This window comes from Camelus dromedarius, chromosome 17, assembly GCF_036321535.1.
Source record: "Camelus dromedarius isolate mCamDro1 chromosome 17, mCamDro1.pat, whole genome shotgun sequence".
Lineage (NCBI taxonomy): Eukaryota > Metazoa > Chordata > Mammalia > Artiodactyla > Camelidae > Camelus > Camelus dromedarius.
Genome location: NC_087452.1, coordinates 25769108 through 25796133, shown reverse-complemented (window position 1 = coordinate 25796133; position 27026 = coordinate 25769108). Strand labels below are relative to the sequence as shown.

General features: G+C 41.6%; 1 protein-coding gene across 8 annotated transcripts in view; it reads right to left on the bottom strand.

The window, feature by feature from the left end:
* FHIT (fragile histidine triad diadenosine triphosphatase) overlaps window positions 1–27026 on the bottom strand; it is a 1253474-nt gene that overhangs the window by 268978 nt on the left and 957470 nt on the right. The window lies entirely within an intron of this gene.

The following is a 27026-nucleotide window of genomic DNA, read 5'->3' as shown; positions in this document are numbered from 1 at the left end:
CACGGTCAAGCCAGCTGGGCCCGCCATGCAATGTGCCGGAACCTGGCAGTGGCCGCGCGGGCCGGTCTGCCATCGCTGTTCACATGCTGGAATGGAAGCGGGCTCGGCAGGCTAACTGCAAAGCTCTGGGCTGCAAGTGTCAAAAGTACGTACGACTGCCTGCAGGAAATCCCATTAGTCCTCCCCTTTCACAGACAGTAGGACTTGTTCACGAATTTAGGGGGAGAAATAAACAAGACAAACAGAGCCAGCCTCTGTCTGAGAAAGGGCACTTGGGTGAGAAGCACCCCGAGAGAGGGAAACACACAGGGGAGGAGGGGAGGAGAAAGGCGAGAAATCACCAAACATAGCCAATCATGTTTCACAGAAAGTCGAGTATGTGAGCTCTAAAAAACAGGCTTAGCAGCATTTTTAAAATCAGACATGTTCCTGAGAAATATGCCAAGAACTCAGACTAGGCTTCCTGGGGCAAGTTTCCACTCCAAGGCAGACTGCCATGCAGGGTCTAAGTACTATAAAGGGAACTTTGTGACTTGTTTATCTGATACAGTAACAGCTTTCTCAGATCCAACTATCTCTTTTATGTAGTACAAGATAACAAAAGGTTATGTGATTTTAGGAAAGTGAGCATAGAAACAGATATTCACAGCATATCCAGTGAATATTAAGCACCCACTTCTGTCTCTTAAAGCTTAATGTGCAAAGGTAACCAACTTAAACATCCTGCTGAGTGCATTCATCGGGTGACACTTTGGTAAGAATTTGCTGTATTTTAAAGTGCAAGCATATGGTTGTAATGTTCCACAAAACAAAATAGTGGGTGAATAACTGGGCTGCCCTCTGACTGTCCAAGGCTAATTCTGCCCTTAAGTCATTCCAGAGGAAAAGCAGTATCACAGGAATGGAATCCATTCTGTTACACTGCTGGCTCTTTCTGAAGCTGGTGCTTGCATATAAGGCTATTTAAAGTGGTTGTTTATTCCTGCACCTCTAACCACCAAGTGTGGTTTCTCACTGCTTCCAAAGGGCACATATCTACACTGACCACGTTAATTCTTGTGGGGGGGGGATTTAAAATACATCATGTTCAATTTCAGAACCTCAGCATTTAATTCAAAGCCATGATTTAAGAAAACCATGAACCACTGAAAATAATGGGGAAACCATTCAACAGTTAACAAATCAATCTCTTGGCTCATGGTTCTTAAGACCACACGTGGAATGAACTGGGGTGTTGTAACTCTGGTTCTTGGGGTACGTTCGCTCTAGTGAGCAGAGAAATCATGACAACCAGTCATGGCCACAAGCTTGGCGTCCAATCTGAACAGTCACAGTGATGGCTAACATTTTATAGCAACTACTTCCTTTCACTAAGTTAATCCTCCCAATAATCTCAGGAGTTAGGTACAATGACTCTTCCTGTTTCTCAAGTGAGAACGTAGCATGCTGCGTCCCAGAACTAGTCATTTAAAGACTGGGGTTGAGGCTAGTCCTACCTGACTCTGGCTTGGGAGGGCTTAAGTGGAGAGCATCCCTGCTCTCAGCGCTGTGCTGCCTCTCCAGTGTGAGGTCTGGACGGCTTAAATAAAGGAAGTTTACTTTCTTATAGTTCTGGGGACAAGTCATCCAAGATCAAGGTGCACACAGGCTGGTTTCTCCCGAGGCCTCTCTCCTTGGCTGACAGATGACCTCCCCTCTGCAGAAGCACCTCCCTGCTATCTCTGTGTGCATCCCTTCTTCTAAAGACACCAGTCAGATCGGATAGGCCTCCTTTTAACTTAATTCCCTACTAAAATGCCTTATTTTCAAATATGGTCATCTTCAGACATACTGAAGGTTAGGGATTCAACATACATTTGCAGGGAACACAATTTAGCCTTGAACAGCATGCATGTTATAGTGCTGATCAGAACACAGAGCAGTGAGGGAAGGGTGGCACTGCGCTCTGGCCTGGGAGGGCTTAATTATATAGGACCTCATTCTGGATTTTCTACATTGAACATGATGTTTAGAAACTATGTTTATCAGAAGAATGAAGGGCCTTCAGGCAAATCTTCTCTAATCTTTTTTTTTGTTTTTAAATAGCAATGTCCTCTGATGGCATTAACTGTGTCTGGGAGTTCCCATCATGATACAGTTTGCTGTTTTAAAAGGAACATCAACTGGGTTATTGGAAAATGTCATCATGAAACCATAATTCTGCATTAAGATTCCAACTCTGTCACAGTTTTGAGCAGAGCTAGTTCTCACTGCTTTTAAAAAAAAAAAAAATTTTTTTTTTCTACAGACTGAATTTTTTTTTTTTTTTGAGTTTTAAGTTTACAACAAAGTTAAGAGGAAGATACAGAGATTTCCCAAATCTCCCCCGTCTCCACACATGTGTAGACTCCCCGGTTATCAGTGTCACCCCTCAGAGTGGCATAGCTACTACCAGGGATGGACATACACTGACACGGCATAACCATCCACAGCCCCGAGTTCTCCTTAAGGTTCACTCCTGCTGTTGTAGTTCTGTGGGTTTGGGCCGATGTAAGATGACATACAGCCACTGTTACAAGATCGTACGGAGCACCTTCACTGCCCTGAAAAATCCTCCATGCTCCACCTACTCATCTCTTCTGCTACCCCTGCCAACCACCGATCTTTTTACTGTCCCCATAGTTTTGCCTTTTATAGGATGTCACATAGTTGGAATCAAACAGAATATGCAGTCTTTTCGGACTGGCTTCTTTTACCTAGTGATACGCATTTAAAGTTCCTCCACGTCTTTTCATGGCTCATTTCCTTTTAGCGCTGAATAATGCCCCACTGTATGGATGTACTACTCAAGGCTTTGTTTCAACTCCAGGTGCCCAGAACTGAATTGGGTAAGCTCCCTGACCCACAGCACACCCGCAGTCTGGAACTCCCCTAGACGTCACTTACATTTTCCCTTTTCATCCCTCCCTGATGCTACCTCTGTAGATACAGGTAAATTCTTCTCAAATACTTCCCTTGTATTTCATTACATATATGTGTTTTTCCAATAATAATAATAATAATAATAATAATAATAATAATAATAATAATAGTAATAATAATAGTAATAATAATAATAATAATAATAATAATAATAATGTACTGATTTTTTTGGTATGTTCAATTTATTTAAATGGCATTTTACAAAACATCTCACTCTTATTCCTTTTTCCCCCACCATTATATTATGAAAAGCACCTAAATATTACAGGTAGCTCCCTATCTGTGCAATCCAATTACAGCAGCCATTACTCATATGTGGCTACTGAGCATTTAAAATGTACCAAATGCAAATGAGAAACTGAATTCTTAATCTTAATTCATTTACATTTAAAAATTGTTATTCTAGCCAATGATTGCAACACTTTTAAGTGTTTTTTGGAACACTCTAAGTGTGTAAATCTATTTGTTTTCAGCTCTACCTTTTCTGAAACCTAAATATGGAAATGAGGATCAAGTATTTCCAATGAAAATTGAGCATCTGACTGAGATGGGTTGTAAGTGTAAAATACACACCTGATTTTAAAAACTTAGTACAAAAAATTAAAAATCCCTCATTGATAATTTTATATTGATATGCTGACATGATAATTCTGGATCTATTGGCTTGAAAAAAAATGCAACATTAAAATTCATCTCACCTCTTCCTTTGCACTTTTTTGATGTGGCTCCCAAAGAACTTCAAATAACACATGTGGTTCACATTAAATTTCTATGTGACACTGCTGCTCTAGGTTTTAATTCCCCTTGACCACTTCACAGTATTTTTTCATAAGCATAAACCACAATTTTACTTCTCCATCCCCCTGTCAGCAAGCAGACAGGTTGCTTCTAATTCTTTGCCAGACCAAACAACCCCCGAAATCCCCATTTTCATTCATCCCCACTGACATATATTATTTGACTCCGATTTTTTTAACCAACATGGTGACTAGAGTAATGTCTCTTATTTTAATAGTCATGTTTCCAAATACTAATGAGACTGAACATCACTTTCAGAAACATATTAGCCATTCAAGGTTCCCCTCTGTAAAATGCCAATTTATAGCCTTTACCATTCAAACTTTTGTTTACTAATTAGCAAAAGTTAAAAAAAAAAGTATACCCACGATATAAATCTCCTGTTAGCTTTAATAAATTTTTAAAATATTTTTCTGTGTCCTCTGTTAATTTTTTCCATGACTCCCTTCACTGAACACAAGTCTTTAATTATGACTTAAATTTCTCAAGTTTTAGCTCCACTATTTTAAGAAATTCTACAATAGTGTGAAATTGTAAAGAAATGTCTTATCTTTTCCATTTCCCTTCTTTAATATTTAGATCTTTAGTTCATTATGAATGTCTACAGCACTCAGATCAGATGGTTCTCAACAATTCTGCCTGGAGTCAGGTGCTTCCCCTTTGAGAATCTGATCAAAGCTCGAGACTCTCTCACTAGAAGGAAACACAGGCATATGACACTGCACGTGATCCCAGTGAGTTTTCAGTCCTCTACCCCAAGCCTTTTCACATAGCGTCCTGCAGTCCACGGAATCCAGGTTCCATCCTCATGTCTTACCGACTCTACCACTTACTCTAATACCTCAGTGTCTTCCCTGTGGCTTTGTTCACTATCGACATTCTGGGTTATCTCTTATTCTCAACTGGTTTATGAGCTCCTTAAGGGCAGAGACCTAGATTCAGATACTGCCAAGAGTTTTCAGAGTCCCTGACAGCAGGAAGTGCTCAATATATGAGCCCATTAGCAGTTGGTATCTCAGAAACTGGACTTAAAGGAGACTGGCTGATGAACGCGACAGTTACTCCGAAGAGACTTTGCAGTTAATTCACCCATCCACTGAGCCACACCCTGGGCTAGATGCCAGGACACCAGTGCTGACGAAAAAGATACAGTCTGTGCCCTCAGAGGGCTCCTGGTCTAGCAGGGCAGACAGAGGAGAGGCAGTCATGACACAGGGCATAAATGCTCTGCTGAAGGAAGGAGGGGGGCTCTGGGACTGCTTAGGAGGAGGCCACCTAAGGAGGTGTGTGTGGGTGGGGAAGGATGGGTTTCTCAGGAGGAGCCACATTTAGGCTGAGACCCAGTAGAGGGGTAGAAGGTGGGCAGATCACCTAAGAAGAGTAGGGAGGAAAGGAGGGACTCCTGGAAACCATTCTGTATTTAATACTGTGAACCAGCTAGAGCACTCTTCCTGCCACTTCTGGAAAACAGAAAAGTAGCAGGTTGAATATTCAGCAAGGAAACCAAGCTGACTGATCTCTCATACACACAAATCAGATCACACTCTTCCCCTCTTTCTAGGGTTGCCAGACAAAATACAGGGCATCCAGTTAAAGTTGCCTCTGAGATTAACAATGGATACTTTTTTTTTTCTAGTTTCAGTATGTCCCATGGGATATTTGGGTTATACTTCTATGAAGAAAGCATGTTATTTATTAGACAGTCAAATTTAACTGGGAGTCTTGTGTTTTCATTTGCTCAATCTGCCAACCTAAAACACTTAAAATTTCACAAAATACAGTCCTCACGTGACCTGGACCTCAATAATCGTCTTCTTATTCCCAGTCTTACTGTAGTCCACCCTCTGTCTTGCTCCCCATGCTCTGGTCACACTGACCTTCTGGGAGGATGAGAACACGCCAAGCTCCTCCCCACCTCACCGCCTTGGCTGCCATCTCTTCTCTCTGCTTGGAAGGCTCTTCCCCTTTGTTCTTGGTGTGGCTGGTCCCTTCTCATCTTGCAACTATCAGTTTAGATGACATCTCCTAGAGAGGTCTTCCCTAACCACACCATCTCAAGCATGCTATCCCAATCACTTCCTTTCCTTTCTGTATTTACATATGCCAGCTAATAATAATAATAATAATAATAATAATAATAATAATAATAATAATAATAATAATAATTTAAATATAGTATTAAACTTAAATATAATATTATATTTAAATATTATTATTATTTTTTAAACTTTTTCCTTAACTGTCTCCATCCTATGTCGGGGACCTCTTTTGCCCTTGTGTATCCCAAGCATCTAGCAACCTGCCTGCCATATACAAGGTGCCCAACAATTCCTTATCAAATAAGAGAATATCTTCCTTGGTGATCAAGGGAAAACACACAGCCCACAGAGGGAAGATGAGTGGACGACAAGGATGGAGGATGGTCAAGGCCCTATTAACTTTAATGCCTGAGGAAAGATAGCTCCAGGCAAGTAAAAAGCTGGGGAGAAATCAAGCCCACGATTTGATAACACTCCCCAATCCTTTTCCTTTCTTACGAGTCGTATCAGGGACTTAGGCTGTGCCTGTTCGGCCTTCTTCACCTCTTCCTACTGTAACCCCCTCCCTTCACCTCCTTCACCTCCTTCAAACAGTCCTTTCCTAATGTCACTTGATATGATGCTCATAGGACAAAAAACTCCAAGGATAGGGGAAAAGTTTTCTTAGAAACATATATATACATATATACATATACAATTAAATATTTTCTTTCAATATACTTCTTAGGATAAATGTATCCACAGTCCTGCTTGAGTTAGGCATTTTGTGTATGTGAATCAGGAAGCATGTACATTGTAGTCTTCTAAGATTATTCTGAGAGGGGGGAAAAAAAACACCCACATGCATTTATTGAGAGAATAAATGTAACGACTTTGTTTAATCAATGAAAAATTTTTATAAATACAAGTTATTGCAAGTAGAAAAATCAGTTTAACTTGCTAACAACTCTACATATGAGTTCTTTAGCTTTTTAATAATAAAATTTACAAAAGTTTTGGATTAGATTCAAATTTCTTTTTGGAACCAAATGACAAGTTTGCAAACAATTATTGGGAAGAAACAGGAACAGACAAAAGCAAAAGGAGGAGAGTTGCACAGTGTAACATCACTTTGAATTACAAAGTTTAAAAAAAAAAATCTAACATAGTACCTAGAAAATACTTTCTACGTGTGTGAGATAAATCAAAGTGCCAAGGTCAGGCAAGAAAAAAACCCACAAGGTTTCTCCTGCCAAGTAAACAAAAGAACAAATGTAAATGCATCTTAGAATCCTGTCACCAGTGGAAGTGGATGTTGCTCTGATATACCCACCCCTGGTCCCCCAGCCAACACTGCACATGGGCATCCTGGTTTTGAAATTACTGGGAACTCTACCATAATGATGGAGCAAGGGAGTCCATTCAGAATCCTGACAGCTGTACAATACTTTCCCTAAAGATAACACTGAGCAACCGACATCAAGACTTTTGCCTAACCTGTTTACTACTAATACCAAGACCAGCACTGACTGAGCTCTTCCTAGGCGTCAGGTGCTTGCTGAGCACAGGACAGGAGTCCACGAGTTCGACCTTTTCTTTGTTCTTATGACAGTGGTAGCTGTAGTTATTTGTGTCTTCAGATCTCTTTGTACAGTAAGTCTTGACATAAAAAAGGTTAAATTTCATCCTTGGCCTCCCCAGCAATATTTCATCACCTTTCACTAGTGAGAAATGAATTTTTTTTTTAAATTACAGAACCAATGAAATGAGAATAGATGCCTTTGCTGCACGTTCCAAATTCTCACCGAAGGTAACACTTATGTTTGTGTGTGTGTGTGTCTTTGATCAGAGTGGACAGTTGCCCATTACAGGAAGAATTAAAAAACATCATGTCACAATGTGATTGTCTGTAGATGTAAAAAGAATAGCCACCCCATCCCCCTCCCCATGCCAGAGTACAGCATCCTCTCTTTGTGCTCTCCCTGAAACACCTTTCTCACGTGGGGATCGAGGCAGCCTTGACCATGCGGGTCCTCTCTCTCCCCTTGACACTGAGAGGCTCCAACCCACCATCACGGTTTTGCAGAAGGCATTTCACTGTCAGCTCCTGCTTGCATCACAGGGAAGTGACATCTCAAATGGGCCTCTCCTTGTCACTTTCCCTGTACTTTGGCACACACAACGTGCCTGTCAAACATGATCCTACACACACAAGGCTTCAAGGATAAGAAAAAGTAAATAAATAGTCACTTGACTATGAAAGACCCTAACTAGAAAAGGCAAAGAAGTGTCAGCTGAGAAATGTATGGTGATAAGCTTTCTTCTTCTTTTGAATTCTCAGCTTTATTCCTGAGCTTCCAGACCAGTTTCTATGTCCTAAAGATGGTGGTGCACAGAGCTCGTGTTCTGTGGCATTTGCCCCAAGAAAAAGTGTACTGCAAGCTGGGAGAAGAAAGAAGAGAGAAAACCAACATTTTCTGGGCACTGGTTATATGGCAAACACTGTGCAAAACACTGAAAAGTTCTTTGATCTTATTTAATCTTGGGAACCAACCTGTCGGAGAGTCAGGCTTATCGTCATTTTACAGGGAAGCAGATTTCAGCTCAGAGAGGTTAAATGACTTGCCAAATGTCACACAGCTCTGAGGAACAGGAAGCGTAACTTAGATCTGATTCCAAAACTTACATTCAAGCTCAAGCATCACAAAACCTCTCTACGCAGCTTCAAAGACACTGAAGAGGGGTTCCTGAGGACTCCCTGAGCATGTGAAATCAGCCAGATGACAGGGATATGCTGGATACCACCCAGACACTTAATAAGAAACATGAGCTTTCAGATGTGCAAAGAGCCATTCCACGCGCAACCAAATCTCATTCACATCCTCCAAAAACAACTCGTGACTAGCCCCCTTCTTCAGGAAGATACCCGAGAACACACCTCTGTAAGCGCCCACAGTATTCTGTAATCTCTGTGCGCAGGGTTTCTAGGGCAGCGTTGGGTGAAAAGTCAGCATGCAACATTTCTGCTTTAAATTCTCTGAGTTCAACTTGTGTGTAACTCTTCCGAGACCCACGGAGAGAATGGATTCTACAGAGGATCTCCCCTAGAAATTCTGGAGTCGATGAGAAAGCTCAGGTTGCTTCAAGTTGTATTACTTTTGATTTATTTGGAACTAAAAGATTTTCTGCCTGAAGGTAACCATTTAATAAACTGGAGCTGGGGGAAGAGAGGAGGAAATGGTACCCAGTTTCGGCTATTTCCATCACCTCATCCCCATTCTATTATTTGCAGGAAGTCCTTTTACAAAAACTCCTCTGCACTCCTGACTCTGCCGCAAGCTTGGATGCGCGCAAACGACCCGCAGTTAGATTCCGAGCATGCGCCTGTGATCGGAGCGCGTTAACAGAGGAGGGGATGTGTTTTGCTCTGTTGTCCTTCCAGCCATCTCCCTTGCCAGCTGCTGAAATGAGGCCACGACGGTCTCCATGTCATGCAGATTTTACACCCTGATACCAGGAAAGCATAAGCACTTCTCAGAGAGTCTTTGCTGGCTTGGCAGGAGGACAGAAATCGCTTTTCATCGAAATGAAAAAGATTTTTTCATGGAAAGCAGCAAAAGCTTTTTGGAAGAGGGGCAGACACTTTTATCTGAGAAGAGGTGTTTTCAACATGGCAGATGGAAAGGCATGCTTCCCTTTCTCCCCTGAGATCCTGGCACACAGAGCCGGCCCCTGCCGGTTCCTGATGCCAGGAGTGGAAAAATCCCGGCAGCCGCTCTTACCAGTCTGAGGGTCTTAAATCCACATCCTGGGCACCGGGGCCCTATGTTATTCCTTCCCTAAACCATAAGCGAAACACACTCACTAGTAGGTACCTCTTTATTCTTGTCACGGATGGGAGTTTCTGGAAGTAAGAGTCACTTTCTGAACACCTACTGTGAGCCAGGCCAGGCATAGCCTATGCATCGTCTCATATAAACATCACCAGAAAACTTTAAGATGTCTTATTATGTCCAGAGGGAAGATGACAAAGAAGAGGTTCAGGAGAGTCAAAGGTCATGCTACAAGTAAGTAGAAAATGAGAAGAATCCAGAGTATGGCCCCTGCCCGATCTGTTGCTTCTGCGTCTTCCCACGCCACCAAGCTGCTTTGCTGTCCCTTTCGTGCCCTAGAGAGCCTGGTTTAAAAATGCCATCCCTTGGATAAGCAAATTGTGTGTCTTTGTGTATGTGTATGTGTATGTGTATGTGTATGTGTATGTGTGTGGGGGCAATGCAACATAATCCAGCCTTCAATAGGAGTCAAATTCTGGCACATGCTGCATCAGGGAATCTTGAAAACACTATGCAAACTCAAATCAGCTCAACATAAAAAGGACAAATACTGTATAGTTTCACTTTCATGGGGTATCTAGAGTACATTCAGAGACACAGAAAATACCACAGAAGTTACCAGTGGCCAGTGGGAGGAAGAAATGTGGAATTACTACTTAATGGGTGCACAGTTTCTGTTTGGAATGATAAAAATGTTCTGTAGGTGGACAGAGGTGATGGTTGCACAACAATGTCTTCACATGGTCAATGCCACCCCTGAATTACACACTTTAAAATGCCTAAGATAGCAAAATTTACATTATATGTATTTTACCACGATAAAAATAACAATATTTCCTGCTTTTACCTTTTATAGAAACCACATCTGCCTTTTTCCCCCAAAGCTCCATCTTGGAATTACCTCTTGTCAGTGGTAAAAAGACATAAAAGCTTATTGACCTCAGATACATACTCTAACCCACTGAGAGTGGCTGCTAAGAACCCAGTGTTAAGAAGGATTCTGAGGATGTTTCCAAGTACAAAAGAGAGAAATATCGTGACTGATTTGTAAAGTCCTCTCACAATGACACACAAAAATGTTGGATAAAATACAACAAACATTTTTAATTGATCCTGGAAATATGAATTGGGAGACATAGCCCAAGTGCCTAGGTTATGGCGCAGAGAGACCATGATGGTGTAGTACAAGCTGAACTTCCTAAGGAACTGAAACCAAGTAAGCAAGTAAACCTAGGTGCTCATAAGGTTGAAAATATCAGAGATTTTCTGCAACCATGAAGTTCATGAGTGAGGGCTGCCTAGAGCTTACTCACTGCCTGTTGTTTTCTCCTGCTAGTGCAAGATTCCACGCAGCCTTGCAATCAATCTCTCTTCCCTTTATGGAACTTGTGTATCTATTCCTTAAACCTAAAATAGTCTTAACTTCAACAGGGCCTCAGAAGGTAGTGGTCATATAACGTGTCATCCGTGGAGAGCAATTTCAGTTCACAGGCATTTTACTCTGCTCCGTGAGATTTCTGTGCTTTGACAGACAACATGCTCAGATGCACAGAGAAAAATGGGTAGTCGTCCAATTTCTTATTATTGCTAGAAATATGGCGATAGGAAAGCGGTATTCTTAACCCTGGGGAACCTCTAAAACTTGTGTGTAAAGCATAAACAAAAATAAAGAACACACTATCATTAGCCTTAAAAAATAAAATGTGTGCTGAAATCCATCCTCATGTTACCAGAAAAAAAATGTTTTTCTGTAAAGAAAGAAATTCTTCAACTTAAAAGTCAACTTTTCAGCTCTCTAAAAATCAAATTAAAATGACTTGAGATCACAGGATGAATACTTGGGGACTAACTAAGGATCAGTAAATCCTGTGTTATTGATTGCCTGGAGAAAATTCACTTTTTAAATATGCATCATATAACATAGTCTTTATTTCTAATAACATTCCCCAAATCCTGCCAACGTGTGGTTTATGGAATGACTAATCTTTTGCATTAACTACTTTATATGTCAGAAATACTGGAATGCACATTAATTGTTCATGGTAAACTATTTGGTATAGTTTCCCTGTAAAGAATTCTATCTATTTTGAATAAGTTACATGAAAACTGCTGCACATTTGGAATAAAGCAGTTTATGAGGAGAAAAATGATGTTTTGAATTATAAGGAATCAATGCATGGTTGTCTTAGTCATTTTCAACTTTAAAGAATGTATAACCACTTTTTGCCCCCAGTGGGATACAAAAAAAAAAAATCAATTCCTTTGGTCTCTTTGTTTTCCTTTTTGTTTAAACTAGAGAGTATGTGTTGACTTTAATCATAAAGAAGAATCTTGTTGTGATTTTCTCTATCGGTTACTCCTTGGAAACATGCACTGCGGCAATCTGATTTAGAATCTCAGAAATAAAAATGCTTTTCATTTTTCAAGTTGCAGATGAAGGTGGGCTGAAGGTGCGAAGGAGCTAAGATCTGGGTGTATGAGAGCTTCTACCTCTGAATTCAGGGAAAGGTTTTTTTTCGTGGTGGTGGAAATCAAGGGGCTAGCTATTAGTCAGCACACACAACATGGAAGTGTGAGCTGTCCTGCACCACTCAGATCACAGTCCCATTGAAAACTTGTCCCTTTCAAGGATGCAAATAATAGGAGGAGGAGAGAGTGCCGGAGTCAGACATTCTATAACAAGAGCCCAGTGGATTCCCATCTTTCATCTAAGAAACTTCAATTGTTGAAGAGCAGATCCGTAGATGTTACTGTCAAAGGACCGAGGCAAGATCACAGGGAGACTCCGGAGTAAGAGATGGAACGTGATGGTCCTGGGCCCTGCCCTCCAGCCTTGAGTCCCCATCACAAGGCCCCTCTACAAACCCCTCTGAGTTTCCCCCCGGTTTGAGTCTTAATGCTGAAGAGCTGGTTGGTGACAACCAGGTATCTGACTAAGCTCGCTTTCCTTTTTTATGCTCTCCCAAGAACTGTGGGTTTTTCACATTCCAAAATTAAATGCAAACTGAGAGCATTTTGTATTTTTGCATTTCGATTCCCTGTTTTGTCAGTGAGTAATTATAGCAAATAAAATATTGCAGCTGAATGTAAATTGTTAGGCAACCGGATCACACCAGGATATTTTTCTTCCACAAGTTTTACATCATAGCATGTTAAATATTAAAATATTGCCAGTCAAGTAAACAGAGAGGGTTCTTTCCTCCAAGCATTAATTTTAAACAAACATTTCACTGTTATTCAGATCAGATGCTAGGAAACAAATGATGTTTTCTTTTAAAGAAGGTGAATATACATTCTGGAGGGAAAGAAGATGGGAGAATCATAAAGAAATAATGGCATTTTTGACACCAGAGAAGGATTTCAACCAGAAGAATAGGAGAGAATTCGTGTGTAGGAGAGAAAGAGAAAGACTTACAAAGGGGAATTTGGAAAAGAGCAAGAAACGAAAAAGATTGATTAATCCTCAGAAGGAAAAAAAAATGAAGAAAAGTCTCATGTCAGAACATAGAAATCTGACTCAAAGTAAGGCAGGCAGGAAAGAAATCTAACTTCTCTAATACAATGAATTTCTGTATGTTTTGGTTGTTACCAAGAAGGTAGAAGGAAAAAGAATTTTCAGATCTCTGAAAGATTACTAATCGATAAAACACCAATCAGTAAGTATGGATGGAACACCTAATGTATTCTCAACAACCAACCAGAAAATTAGACCTGCTCTTCTCCAGAGACACTTCAGCATGGGGTTAAGAAAAGGAAGCAATGAAACAATGAACAGTGAGAACGCGTGTGTATTTCACACCGTGAATCCACAAAACACGTACCTCGCAATCCAGCGACATGGGCCACGAAGATTAAGTTATAGTTCTGGTCATAACACTACCATTTTCTGAGCACCCCCTGCTTTCTAAGCCCTGGACTAGATGCCCGATATTTATGATTTCCAACGCTTAAAACAATCCGTTAAGAACTATCCTCTGCAGATTACTGAAGAAAATTAGGTTCAAAAGTTAAGTTGCTTGTGTTACACAGAAAGTAAATAGTAGGGCTTGAATTTAACCCCAGGTGTCCCTTTCTCCAGAAGTCACGCTCTGTCTTCTGCTGAAGTGCTGGATTTAACCTGGGAAAGCCTCCCTCTGCTAATCCTTACAGCCCAATAACAGCCAATTAAACAGAAACAGCAATAAACAGAAAAGCCACGTAGGGAAGTTTCTCTGTAAGGGAGATGCTCCCAATCTGATTAAAGGAATGAGATTGTAATTAATGATGGGGAGGCGTTTTTTTTTTTTTCCCCTCCTTTAAAAATTTCTTTGGTAGAATATATATTTGCTTGAAAGACAAGCCCTTTTGACCACTTAGATGTGAGGACTGGAGGGCATGGATGTTGGTGGTCAGCAAGTCCTCACCGAGGAGGGAAAACACCAAAGAGGCCAGGGAGCCAGGAAGAGGCCAGGAAGAGGTGAATGAACCTCACATCTCTCCCAGTTGGCCACTAAGCTTCTGAAAGAGGCCCAGGGAGAGGACTGTGATGGATAAATGTGTACAATCTGCCCCTTGTGTTCAGTGGGACAAAACATCTATGACACGTGGACAGAGGAATCTGGGAAATTCACAGAAGGTGGCGAGAAACCTTTAAATTCTCATAGACTGTGAAACTGCGGGTCTGGGCCGGTCGTAGGTGAGGCCCCCACTGACATGTGGAATACCAGATTGCTTCTATGGCAATAAAGTAATTTTGTGGACAGTTATTAGATGAGATAGTGATAATGATCTCACATTTGGGGAAAGTAATATAACCCAGATACACGACCATACCTTAAGAGATTTCTCTAATTAAAAATATAGTCCAGCCCAATTCATGTTGGTTGAGAAGAGGCAGAACAATGACTCCCTGTGTTCACTGCAACTCACTGGCCTCCCTTCTTCTCTGAAAAGCACTAGAAGCAAAAAAGCCCAGAGGGATGGCTAAATAAAACCAAGCTAACAGACAGAGCACTCAATTTTTTTTTTTCAGAAAGCTACTGAAAGACAAGCAAATGACACTGGGGAAAGGAAAGAACAGGAGGTACTTTTACCTGGTTGTTAAAGGGGAGAATTTGGTGCAAGCTTTCCTGGACGTTGGACATTTGGCAATTTCTAACAAGAATCACAAATTGATATACCCTTTAACCCAGCAAATTCATTGCTAAGACTTTTCCCTACAGATAGACTTACAAGAATATGCAAAAATAACGCATAAGAATTTTTTTTGTAACATTGTATACAAAACCAAAAAGACTAGAAAGAACCTATACACTGTCAGTTGGGTTGAATGCATTTTGGTTCATCAACAAAAGCAGTATGTACAGTTGTTATGAGCAACGAGGTAGGTCTGCTCTTCAAGGCACAGTATAATGTGAAAGATCAAGGTGTGAAGAATGTATATAAAATCATGCCGTCTCAACAAAGTTCTAAAAGGCTCTGTCCATATCCCTTTGATTCTACGTCGATATTGGTATAATTTATTCTTGTGAAAATTTATAGAAGCAGCTTCAGGATGGTAATACTTGGAGGAGAAGAGGCCAGCACATCAAAGCATAGAAGAAAAAGAGACTTTCACTTTTCCTCTTAAAGCTTTGCTTTCTGCTTGGAGTTTTATTATGTGCATGTGCTATTTTGGTCTAAGATAAGTAAGTCATATCAGTAGAACATGAAAGTATGGGGGACAAGGTTAGACAGTGGACCACCCATAAAACAGGGCCCTAGAGCTGTTGTAGCTACAGCTGACGTTGAGTTCACAAAGTGGACGTGCGGCAAAGCAAACTGCACGTGTGCACGCACACACACACACGGACAGTGAGAATGCAGGAGATTCCTGTGAGGACAAAGCATGTTTACCATTTGCAAAGTGTTCCAACCTTAGTTTATATTTGCATTTACTTCCCTTGTGCTTTAGGCAACTCCACAGTCATCCATCACCTAATACCTTGACAGACACTACGTCAGGCACCTCACGTGCATCCCCTCACTTACTTCTCATTGAAAAAGCCATTGGTTAAGATTGTGATCTTTCCATTGCATATGGAGAAACTGGCACTTAGAGATCAGGTAACTTTCTCAAAGTCACAGAGCCAGCAAGTGGCAGAAGTGGGATTCAACTGTAAGCGCAGCCGGCCTCAAGGCCAGGAGAGCACAGTGCACTCATTCCTGGTTCCAGTCTGGTCCTTTCTGCTGAGACTCTGCAGTCAAACACAGGTCAGGTAAAAAGCACTCAATCTGCAGAGGAGAGGATTTTCCAAACCCAAACTCGGAAGTTTTGAAAAATGAGAATCATGAAAACATGTGGATTGTACATACAGCCAGGACGTGGGGACCGAATACATTCATATGTGAAGTTGCCTTGTGAACTACACGGTTTACTGGTTAAGAGAAAGGTTTTTGGTGTCAGCCACCCTGGGATGAATCCCGACCAGGACACCAGCTATTTATGTCACCAATAGGCAGTTGTCTAACCTGCCCCTAATCTGATTGCTTTCATCTGTAAAATGGACAGCATCATAGTGCCTGCCTCACAGGTGGTGAGGAATGAATGAAAGCAAGTGTATTAAGCACTTAAAGTACCTAGGACATAGTAACTCCTTGAGAAATGCACTCTGTATGACATTCTAAAGTTCTTAATTATTATAAAAGTATCTGAGAAAAATTCTAGAACATTGCAGCAGGAAAACAGGGATACTTGATCAGCCAGGGACAAGATGCCGCTCAAGTTAGACATGAGTTATTTTGCATTGAATGCCACCTCTACCAAACTTCCAGTAGCAGGGACAGCTGGTCGGCTCATCCACTTCTCATTTCCAACCCTTGGTTGCCTACCTCCAACCCATGGCAATCTAACTACTCTCCCAACCTGCCTTGAAGCCAAGTGTGGCTGCCACAATGAAGTTCTTATCAGTGACAGGTGAACAAAATCTGCTTGAGGGTATACTCTGGGAAAGTGTGTGCTTTTCCAATAAAAAGAACAGACACTCTTCCTGCCACCTTTCTCTCTTTCATCCAGACATGAATTTGACCAAGATGCAAGGAAACAGGGCAGCTATCTTGCAAAAGAACAGAAAAATAACTGACACGCATATTTTCAGGAGGACTTCTTGTTACATAAGAAAATATGCTCATATGTGTTTAAGACATTGGTAGGCAGGTTTTCTGTTACCTGCAGCTGAACTCATTCCTAAATGACAAGGCTCCTTCTCCTATGGATACTGACATACCCTGAACCAAGGGGATGGCAGGTGCTAGTACAAAATCGAGGACAGCCAGCTGTCTGGGAAATCCTTAAGTGTGAGAGCTCTAGTTTTTTTTTTCTTATTTTTTGTCAATTGAAATCTGAGTCAATTTCTAGTTTATTTTTGAAGCTCACTTCTCACCTTGTCCTCATTTTTATTGTGATCCTCAGAATGAATTTCCGAATGATATTCAAGAGCTTCCCTTTTCCACACTGGCCCCAGTACTTCAGAGAATTTAGGTTTTTCTGAAGTTGAGTTGTTTTTTACCTTGATTATTAACGTTTGACTAATTAGAGCACTCAGTCAATATCTCTGTGCATGCATTATATGCTCATGTCCACAGTGCATGTGTGAAACACGGGTATAAGGAGGTGGAGTTTTAGACTGTTCTGACCCTATTAACCTCTCTGTCTCAAAGATGCCTCCATAACTTTTGGTCCCAGAATCATGTCACCTTGTATTGCTAATTAACTATTTGTTGTTATTCCTTGACCCAACTGTAAACTTGTGGGCAATGACAAAGGGCTTTATAATTTTTTTTCCTAGTAACTTTTAGCACCTGTCTCTGTGGTAGGCACTTCAAAAATTCTCTTTAAATTCTTTTTAGTACTCTAAAAATTCTTTTCAGCCCTCTAAAATAGATACCATCCTCCCCAACTAATTAGCACAGCTTAAGAAAAGACCCAGGGCTAAAAGCACCCAACCCTGGTGCAAACCTGTCCATGACTATGAGTCTCTAATCATCTGTTCAGGTAATTCAATACTAAGGTTTAAAGGCAAAGATAAGATTTCTGTGAGGGAAAATACCTTAAACAATGGTATTTATGGTTACATTCTGTTGTACAGACATCAAAGTATCTCCTTAGGCTAGCACGAAGGCAGCCACATAACAGCCTATTAACAAATGCGGGTTGAGTGAATGAATACGTGTACACGTGCACCTGGCAAGAAAACTCACTCTAGGTGAACGTTCTTTCTTTTTTCTAAAGATAAATAATCTGACTAAAATAGATGGGTGGTTAAAACTTCATGCTCCATTTAAGCCAGCAAAGTAAAGATAGCTTGCTTTCTTCTTTGCTTTCCTCCTTGCGTGATGTACAATGTAAAGGACTGGTGAGTTGCATTTGTCAAGAGAGCCCACGGGCAGTCTGGCCCATCACAGCTTAACTTATCAATTGCCTTTGTTGTTTGGTGGATATTGATCTGGGAAGACCTTGTTTCTTGCTAAAATCCCTTGTACAGCAATACCCCACTTTTTCTTTTTGTCCACATGAAGGCTCAAGTGTCACGGGCTTTGGGAATTTCCACCTGGCAGCCCCATTCCATTATTCAACGCCCAGTTAGAACTTGTTATTCAGAAGTATGTCCCAATTAAACGAGTACAATCTTGCCCACACCTCACAGGGGCAGCAAGTTCAGGTCAACATTCTAAAGAGCAATAATTGATGTAGAAAATGGTCTGAGAAGCCACAAGTTTTGTTTCATTTGTTTCAGTTTCATTCAAATATGTGTTCATTTAATAAAACATTTATCAACAGGTCTCCATGTCTACTTCCAAGCTTCAAATATCTTAGCTAATTTTTCTCAACAGCACAACGTAACTAACCCTGCCTCTATATCCAAAGTACCCAGAGGTAAGCTGGAGTCCTGAGAACAGGAAAAGAATAACAATAGTGACAATGGGAAACTTCAGACATCAAGGTGGCCCCTTATGGTTGTGCGGGCTGTGCACTGTTCAAGTCCAGGGGCACTACTGCTAGGACTATGATGGGGGAGTGGTGGGAACACCACACATGGCAGTGCAGCATATTCCTTGGGTTGACATTATTCCCTGGCATGAGAGGCACAAACCATCCAATTCTCCATAACACATTTAGAAACTCCTTTTTGTGTAGATTAAATACTTGATTCTGTAATACATTAAAATTTCCCAATGAAATTTTCAAATGAGAAGGTGCCAGCTAAAAATGCTTCATAAAACCCAATTTATTCTGTATCAGATTTTTAGTAAAAAGAGGCCATAAAAACCAGAACAATGATTGAATAAAAGCTGAGGTGGGATCCAGCTTTCTTCAAAGACAATTGGAACATCCTAAGAATCTGTGCTAAATAAACACATTAATGTGTGTAAAATACATATACAAGGATGCTTATTGAAATACTGTAAGTGACATTACTAAAACACAGGAGTGCCTAAATAAATGATGGGACTTCCATACATGAAATCCTATGAAGTCATTAAAAAGAACAGGTAACCTGACAAATTCCCTCACAAGGACACAGCTCCAAAATTTACTCTTAAGGCAAAAATGGAAACAGAACAATAGAAATAATGTAATCCCATTTAGTACAGTTCTTAAATTTTTGTATGTGGTACATGAAAAGACATTAGGGGGCAGGATAGGCCTGAAAGGATATACACCATTCTTAACATTGGTAACTCTGAGGGAGAGACAGGTCAAAAAAGGAATTTCATGGCTTGTATTATGGATTTTGAAATATTTTTTTATATATAGTGAGGATTATTTTTGTGTTATTTGTGTTCTGAAAATACATAAATATTCCAGAATGAGCAAAACACTGCCAGGGTAGTTTATGTATAGTTTAATCCCAACAATTACGATTCACGACAAAATACCGAATTATCTCAAGGTGACCTTCCGAACGTTCCCTGTGCACTTCCATGACTCCCTCCGACACGTGCGCCCACGGAGCGGGTGCACTACGTAAAACACACTCCTGGCACTGGAGGTCCAGTAAAAAGACAGGTGACGCCTCTGGCCTTTTGAAGTTTTAGTCCAAGCCAGTCAAAGAGGCCTATGTACTCAGAGAGATTTTCAGATTAACCATTATTTGCCTATTAAATAATTCAATTAACCACAACATTCTGGGGCCCCATGGCGGAGGGAGAGGTCTGCTGTATTTCCGCTGAAGCTCCTTCTCAGACACATTCTGTGCGGCACTGGCTCATTCCCTGCCTATCAAATATTCATCCCCCTCACCCATCAATCAACTTAGCTTCCCTCAAACGGAATCTATAAAATAATAACTTTGCATTCTAAGAGGGCTTTCTATCTTGCCAAACACTTTCACATACACGGCGTCCTGGGAGAGGGATGGTTATAATGCAGGAGCAAGAAAATATACATTTATTATAGTAAAAACCTCCTCCTGCCTGGCACAGGATTCCCCCTGCTCTCTACTCACCCAGCGTGTCCTTGACCTTCACTTTATAGCTTGGATGCCACCTCTTCCAGGTAGCATTCTGGGCTACATGCTTCCACGCCCCCAACCCCCACAAGGTGCCGACCATGCTGTTTTGTGATGGCAATTTGGTGTCCCTGTTCACGGCACTGGGGCCAGAATCAAGTGGGAGGGGCCCTGGATCCCCCCTCGGCTTCAAAGTCTGACACATGCAGGGGAAAACACAACATCCACCCATCATTTTAAAAGCTTTTGAGCTGTTCTGAAGCAGCTAATCCCAAGAAATTATAATGGAGGTGTGGACTGTGTCTGTCTCCACATTGCTAGCCATTGTACCAATACCGTCTAACAGCACCTGTGCATTTTTGGTGCCCAGTAGAGCACCAAAAATGCACTCCTTGACCCTCTGGTTCTTTCAACAGATAACTTACTGAGCACCCTCAGTGTGCCACACTTGTGCTGAATGATGACATGAAATGAACCAAGGTCACAATTATTGCATAGCTTTCATCATTAAGATGAAGTTACCTAATACTTGGAGTGGCCACAGGAACCCAGCTGGAACGCGTGCCCCCTCGTCCCGTGGCAGGTGGGTCAGAGGAGACCAATCAAGATTTGGGAGCTTCTCTCATTTTCCTTAGAGGCCAGTGTTCCGCTACTCCTGGGGATGGCAGCAGAGGCCCCCACCGCTCAGCTGTGTTTAGACATGAGATTCAAGCAGAGGGAGCCACGGGCAGGCCAAGAGGCAGGGCGCCTCTGCTCAGCCTAAGAATCGAGTCAGCGTGACAGAAGGAATTAAGGTGGGGTGATGTGAATTTTCCTTCCTAACTTTACTCAGAGAGCTTTTAAAGTAAATTTCTTAAATCGTTTCTTCCCAAGTTAGAAGGCACTGTTCTTATCTACAATTGCTGCTGTGTGCGGACTCCCGGGCGGGGACAGGGAGCAGCTTCTGCAGATCCACCCACACAAGGCAACACGAAGACTCGCTGTCATTTACTAACTGGGTTTTGCTCTGGGACTCTCTTTGTAAGAGGGGTCTCTTGTCTCACTGCATGCAGGCTTTACTGTGGTCTACAAAGTCCTTTCCCATCTGTTCCAGCCTCTATTTCCAACCTCATCCTTTCCACTCTGTCCCTTGCGTCCCATGTCTAGTTCTTCTCTGTCCAGTTGAGTAGCTGCATCTGGCTACTGAGCACCTAAACTGAGCCCAAATTGAGATGTACTACAGGTGTCACATACAAAGCAGATTCCATAGCCTTAGTATAAGAAATTACAGAATGTAAAAGAATCCCATTAATAATTCTTTTACATTGATTATATGTTGAAATGAGACTGTTTTGCATATACTGAGTTCAATAAAATGTATTACTGAAATTAATTTCACTTGGTTTTTTTTTTTTTTTGACTTTTTAATGTGGCTACTAGAAAAATCAAAATTACGTGTGAGGCTGGCACCGGACAGCACCACCTTTTTGTACTGGCCTCTTCATTCCATTATTATGATAAGCATTTCCCCACTTCTGAGGCTTTGGGTTAGCTCTTGCCTTCATCACGATGACTGTTTCCACCCTGGCCTGCCTGATCTGCCACACACCCTTCCAAATGCAGCTTTTTTTAGAATCTCTGGAAGAAGGCTCTACCTGAGCAGCCCACATATAATTTGTCCCCTCTACGTATTTATTTTCTGTCCCAAGCTTTCCTTGGCATTAAGCAAAGCCCATCACTCTTTTGTATAAGCACCTACCCTACAACACAAACTCTGGGAAGGAAGGGGCCATGACCACCCTGTCCTCTTAAGTATTCCCAGAGCCTGGAGTATAGTAAACTTTGGAAATCTTTTTTATTTGAACTAAATCATCAATAGAAATGAATGCTAGACATAACTTAAAAAAATCAAAATTGCACTTCTTTGGCTGAAGCAGGAGGAGGCAGGGGTACGGATTCTGGCACGCTAAGCCCTCCTCGCTCCCACCCGAGACCGCTCTACAGGCCACGCCTCACTCGGAGATGCTCAGCATTTGCCATGTTAGTGCAGAGCATTCCTCTAACTCTGCGTCTTGCATAGAGGCTGCTGACAAGAAAGTCTACAGACAGGTTCGGGCTGGGGAAACTTACTTCTCAATGTATGATGCTCCTGGGATCACCTCCGATGCAGCACGCAGGCACCATGCCGACCCAGTGACTCAGGATCTAGGGGGACCTTCCCCAGACTGTGCATTTTCATCAGGCTTCTAGGTGATTTTGATGCACACCAAAGTTTAAGAACGTCTGGCTTTGGTCAGCAGTGGTTTTTCCCAACTCTCCTCGACGTAACCCATTCTTGAGGGAAAGGTAAGGGGGGAAGGCTAGAGGGGGTCAGATGTCACTGACTTCCTGTATCAGAGGCAGGTTAAAAATGGTTGGTCTTGTGTTACACCCCTCATTGGGAAGGTGAAGCCATTTCTTACTAGGAGAGTCATGAGTCTGTAAGCAAAGGCACCCCCAAACTGGGTGGAGGAAGATGCCAGCAAAAATCATCTGGACCTGAAAGTCAGCTCCCCTAACCTGATGGGAGAACAAGACACAGACAAGGTTCCTTTGGTTCTTGAGTCTCCATCTGCCAGACATTCTGATGTACACTGTATTTTTGGTTCTTCAGGAGTTTTTACACATTTTTTATAAACAATTCTATTGTTAGTCCAGCAACTGAAACCAGCCTAGACCACACAACACAAAGTCAGAAAACAAAAGCACTCGTATGCAGAGCCTGCTGCATTCTTTCCTGGCATAGGTTACTGAGCGAATTTCCAGGAAACAAGCCCACCCACTTAACCACGGGCAGTTGAGATTGGGACAACAGGACACATTAGCTTAACAAGTATTGAAAACACATGATGAGAGGAAAGAAAGTAATTTCTTGCACACCAATGACCACGGCTCAGCAGTCAGGGAAAATAAGCCAAGTACTGAAGTCTTAAGCTGACCCCATCAGAAAACAAAATAATCTTGGATTCCTCCCAACTTCGCATTTCTCTAAGCGCTCAGAGAGCCTTGTCGGGACCTTTCCTTAGCTCATTCTTTTCTGCCTCCAAGTACAACTACCACCGCCTCCTACTGCTATAATTAATGACAACCGCAGAAGCAGCAGCTCACACTGTACGCAGCTTTCTGTATCCCAGGCGCTGTCCCACGGGTTTTAGGTAGATTGCCTTCTTTCATCTTCACAATAGCCATATGAGGTAAGTCCTGCCTTTCCCCTGTCTTAAAGATGGGGAACCAAATATACACTTGAGACAAGCAGCTTGCCCCAGATGACAAAGCCAGTAGGTGGAGTTGTGAACCGCAGTTCATTTGACAAATGGTACAGCTTTAGCTATTCACTGTGTGTCAGGGGCTTTGGCAAGTACACTGCAGGCACTTAATCCTTACCCTAATGCCGGGAAGGAAGCAGAATTATTCCTAGTTTTACAGAAGTAGAAACTGAGACATACAAAGGTTAGGTAATTTGTCCAAGATCACTCAGCTAGGAGGCAGTGGAGTCATGATCTTAAGCCAGGTCCCCAGTGGCCCATCACCTAGAATGTACTCAATCAGGAGCTTCTAAAGAAATGAATGAAATGTCCTCGATCAGCATTCCAATCCACTGGGGGACACGAAAGAATGAAAAGCTGAAAGCCCTGGGCATTCTTCTCATTCAACCTATACCTCCAAGGACAGCTTTTCTCTCTCACCCCAACCCCCAACTTCTTAGCCTACTTTTGACCCTCACGGCCAGTCATCTAGTCAACCCAGGACCATGCTTTTTGGAGAATCTTAAGGGCAATGCCCACTTAATACTAAAAAGCCCCATCCTGCACAAAGTCAGGAAAGAGGAGACAGTGAGGGGCTTATACCACTTCAATAACAAAAATCCAACCAAGTCAACAACAACAAAACACTACCACCAACAAAAACAGCAAAGACAGTAACACCTGAGTTTATGAATGATTCTTCATGTACCAGGCATGGTTCAATCCACTTTATATATTAATTTACTTAACTTTTTCAATAACTCTTTGAGGTGGCCAATATTGCTATCCCCATTAAACAGATGGAGAAACAGAGACCCAAAAAGTCAAGTGACTCGCTCAATGTCACAGGGCTAGTAAGTGGATGAGCAAGGACTTGAACCCTCACTATCTCATCTTGAGCTTGTGTCTTTAACCTTTTCAACACACACCACTCTACATCTTCTGTACTATCTTCTCCTGACAGCATCCCGGCTAGCATTCTGTGGTACCAGGGGTAGCACTTTCTTAATTACTCACTGTTTCATTTATCCTTGCCTCCTCTTCCCAGCTAGACTGGCTGCTGGTTAAGGAACGAGACTCAACCATCTTCCCTATACCAGTCTTTCCTGTTTGGACCCCATAACAATGTGTCCTATTCTAAGGTTTTGGTCTACTCAGTGGATAATCGCATTATGTCACTAAATCCCAGGAAATAAAAGGAGTTGCAATTACTTAAACATTCACAGAAAAAATTTCCAACCCTAATCACCCAGGGTGGAAACTAGGTCTTCTCTCCTATTGGAGGAAATTTTTGCAGGTGTGAGCAATTAAAACATTAAACATTAATTAACAACTCAACTGTCAGTAAGTTGCTTGTTAACCACACAGGTAAATATTGTGCCCCCACCTAATGTTTGAAAATAAGGTCCCTTGAGCATATTAAGTAGGAAGGGTGATCTTCTCACGATTGGAGAGTTTCATGCACCCCTTCAACATGTCACATTTAGAAGTTTGCATGTAACAAAGCTACTGGGAGAGGGGAATGCCTTACTCATTAACCTTGCCTACCCATCTTACAAAATATTTTATGTTGAAAGAAAGACAAGGATGACAGCTCTGTTTCTGTCATCTATGTCTCATTATCCTGGGACACAAAATGACCCCAGAACTGTCCTTCTTTGAATAGAAGCCCTCAAAGCATATGTGTGTGTGTGTGTGTCTCACTTCTGCTCTCATTTCAAAACCTCTTTTCTCACCAGCCCTTCAAGTCTTCAAAAGAGGTATTGATTTAACTGCCTCTGCTCCACTCTCCTTTAACTACTTACAGTCTGGTTGCAGCTTTTATTCTTCTGCTGAACCTGTTTTCTCAAAAGATCTCAAAATCAGCCTGCTACGTAAATGCTTTCGAACAGATAGTCTTCGTTCCCATCTCCCTTGACCATCCCGTGGACCCTGATTCACTTTAAGAACTCACTTCTTTGTGATATTATCATCTCTCCCTCTCTGCCTTGCAATCTCCTTATCCCTCTTAGGACCTAAATCCTACTACTTCTCCATCAGTTCTCAGACACACAAAATAACCCTTTATTCCCGACAGAAGTGGATGAGACTGTTATTCAGGTAATGCTCCTGGGAGGAGTGTATTTTCACCTCCTTTGAATAGAAGGTTTGATTGGTCAGTGGGATGCTTAGAAATGTGATTTGAGCAGGGATTTGAAATATGACCTGCATTTCTGCCTTTCTCCATTAGAAGAATTTGTGTTGGTTTCGGCTAGATCCTGGAGGAGGAAAGATACATGAACCTAACCTGCTGCCTGGAGGCAAGCCAAGCCTAGCTGACTCACAGACACAAGAGTTAGCATAAATGATGACTGTTTTGAGACACCAATTTTGGGACGGTCTGTTATACAGAAGTATTTTGAAATAGCTAAATGATGTACTTGTAACAAATATTAAACCTTTGTTCATTTTTTCCCCCTTTTGTCTAAAGTATTCCCTGATGACCCCAGTGGAAATTTTCCTTGTTTCTAAACTTTCACAAGGTTAGCTCTCCCGTGGTGCTTCTGTGTATCCAGGCTTCTCTGCCTTATTACATTATAACCCCCTCCAAGGCAAACTATGTCTCATTCATATTTGGACTTCAGAGCATCAAAAATTCATACCCTTAGATAGAACCAAATTAAAATTTATTCATACATTCATCCATTCAGCAAATGGCTACATTTTAGAAATAAATATCTGTCTCAACGGCATTTAATACTACACCTGGCCCAGCTTCCTGGACAAGAGACACATCATATTCTGATGTGCTGATGGAACTGTTTCTGTTATTCCTGCTAATTACCTATGGGGGGAGGGGCTTCAGTTTGAGAACATGCTATTCTTGTTGGTAGGAATTAGAAATGTTTATTTTCTTGGTATTTATCCCCCCCATTACCTCCCTCAGCTTTTCATTTCTGATATCCCACTACCTTCTTTCATCTGAACTCTTCCCAGCTTCCCAGAAGACTTATCTCTGGAAAACTTGGCTGTCTTTACTCATGTCCATTTGGGTAAGCTGATTTATTTCCTAAGGTCACTGAATCTACAGCCTCTTGTAACACTGGACACACCCCCTGCCTCCCACTGGATCCAGGACAGGAAGAAATGAAACTGAATGAGTGAACATGAAGGCAAACCCAACAAAACTTATTTTGGTTGACTTCAAAAGAAGCAGAGTAACATGCCAGCCAATTGCAGCTCCTTTTAAACGTCACCATTTGGATTGACAAAAAACCTTACCACGATTTGGAAGCAAAGTGCCTATGACCAGAAATAGCTGAAGATACTATTTGTCACACACGGGCAGTAAAAGCATATTCTTGACTAGAATTGATGGGTTGTCTGTGAAACAGCAGACTGACTGTCAAGAGAACTAATGAAATAACAAATTGCTATATTTAAAGCAGGAGCTTCTTTCAAATGCTAGGGCCCTGGAGTGTGGGTATGAAGTCAACAGCTGTGAGCAAACAGTCCCTTAGCCAAGGTCTGCAAATGTAAGCACAAGGATGAAGAGCACTGGACCAGGAATCTGAAAAAAAGTTGTGCGACCCTGATTCAGTCACTTAATAAGTTCTCAATCATATCATTAAAAAAAAAAGAATACAATAGTACTCTGTGGGTTTAATTAAGCTGAATTCTATATTATTCAAGTGGTTTGTTTAA